This window comes from Arachis hypogaea, chromosome 5, assembly GCF_003086295.3.
Source record: "Arachis hypogaea cultivar Tifrunner chromosome 5, arahy.Tifrunner.gnm2.J5K5, whole genome shotgun sequence".
NCBI classification, from domain to species: Eukaryota; Viridiplantae; Streptophyta; class Magnoliopsida; order Fabales; family Fabaceae; genus Arachis; species Arachis hypogaea.
Genome location: NC_092040.1, coordinates 76605378 through 76607461, shown reverse-complemented (window position 1 = coordinate 76607461; position 2084 = coordinate 76605378). Strand labels below are relative to the sequence as shown.

The window sequence follows — 2084 nt, the reverse complement described above, 5'->3', positions numbered from 1 at the left end:
CGAGCATCATCTCTTCTTATGAACATTTAAACCAAGGGATTGGGAATTTGTTTGCTTTTAGAGAGAATTGGTGAGCCAAGGGATTGGGATCCAATCATATAAGATTGCCAAGCAAAATTCAATGAATGCATTGGTTGAGGAAGGGATAAAAATGTTTTGATTCGGAGATCTCAATATCTCCTGAAACCCAATGAATTCCCCATTTCTGATCTACCACTTTCTCTTTACATTCTGCAATTAAATTCATGCAATCACCCCGATCCCTTTTTAATTTCAGCAATTTAGCTTTTCGCTCTTTAATTCATGCAATTTAAGATTCCGCAATTTCAATTTCTTGCCATTTACGTTTCCCGCCAATTTTACATTCCGCAATTATCATCTAAATCTTGATTCCGCTCAACTAGAACACACTTCTAATCCGAATTGCTCACTCAACCAATCCTTGTGGGATTCGACCTCACTCTATTGTGAGTTTTTACTTGACGATAACCGGTGCACTTGCCGGAAGGAATTTTTGCCGATCGTGCAATTTCCTAAAATCGTAGCATCAAGTTTATGGCGCCGTTGCCGGGGAATGGTTTTCGATTGACAATTCTCAAATTGGAAGTTAACTAGATTGAGCATTTTTCTTGTTTTGTTAATTCAGTTCAAGTTACTTGTTGAATTTTAATTTCTGCACTCTGTTACTTGCTTTCTTTCTTTATGCCTTTAAATTCAAGCAACTAACTCAGTGACTCACTAACTATTTGAATTAATTCCTCAACTGCTCTAACCATACTCTTCCATTAACCAAGAGTATTTCACTTGTTTGTTGCCTGTGCTGTGTTCTTGTATGACAGGTAGGAGAGGAGAGACATCAACTCCTCCATATACCGAACCAGAGAGGACCCTTCATAAACTTAGAAGGGAAGCAAGAGGGAAGAAAGTACTGAGAGAAGAAGAATCTGAAGGAGAATCTGAGGACAATTTTGAGGAAGCTCTAGATCTCAACATGGATAGAGAAGTTCACAACCATGAGAGAGCTGATGGAAACAATGCCATTCCCGAGAGGAGGGTTCTTGGTTCATACATAAACCCAACCTCTGGGAATTGTGGTAGCAGCATTCAGAAACCACCCATTCAGGCCAACAATTTTGAACTCAAACCACAGCTAATATCACTGGTGGAGAATCATTGTTCATTTGGTGGGAGTGCTAATGAAGATCCAAACCAACATCTCACAAAATTCCTGAGAATTTGCGACACTGTGAAGTCCAATGGAGTCCAGGAAGATGCCTATAAACTGCTCTTGTTCCCATTTTCACTTAGGGACAAGGCAGCTAAGTGGCTGGAATCATTCCCAAGGGGGAGCCTAACAACCTGGGATGAGGTGGAAAGCAAGTTTCTGGCACGTTTCTACCCCCCACAAAAGGTCAATAGGCTTCGATCTGAGGTTCAGACTTTTAGACAACAAGATGGTGAAACTCTCTACGAGGCATGGGAGAGGTTCAAGGATTTGACAAGGAAATGCCCACCAGACATGTTCCATGACTGGGTGCAATTGCATATTTTCTATGATGGACTTTCTTATGAATCAAGGAAGGCTGTAGACCATTCATCAGGAGGTTCATTGAACAGGAAGAAGACTGTGGAAGAAGCCATTGAAGTGATTGAGACAGTGGCTGAGAATGAGTACTACTATGCTTCAGAGAGACACAACACTAAGGGAGTCATGGAGCTGAACCATGTTGATACAATTCTAGCCCAAAACAAGGTGTTTGCCAAGCAACTAGCAGAGCTCACCAGGAAATTAGAAACAAATCAAGTGGCTGCAATACACACACAAGATCAAGAGGAAGTAAGCACTGAAGGAGGTGATTGGGAAGAGGCCAACTATGTGGAAAATCAACAAAGGCAACCATATAATCCACATTCCAACACTTACAACCCAGGCTGGAAAAATCACCCAAACTTTGGGTGGGGAAACCAGCAAACCCAACCACAAAACCACAAACCTTACAACCCCAACCAACATAACAATTTCACATACCAAAACTCCAACCAACGATCATACCAAGCCACACAAAACACTTACTCCCAACCAC

The 2084-nt window shown here is 41.5% G+C and overlaps 1 non-coding gene across 1 annotated transcript; it reads right to left on the bottom strand.

The window, feature by feature from the left end:
• Positions 1-1417: 1417 nt before the first annotated feature.
• Positions 1418-1521, bottom strand: LOC112805017 (small nucleolar RNA R71). Its single transcript, XR_003203631.1, has one exon. It is a non-coding gene; the product is annotated as a small nucleolar RNA R71 (small nucleolar RNA).
• Between the last annotated feature and the right edge of the window lie 563 nt (positions 1522-2084).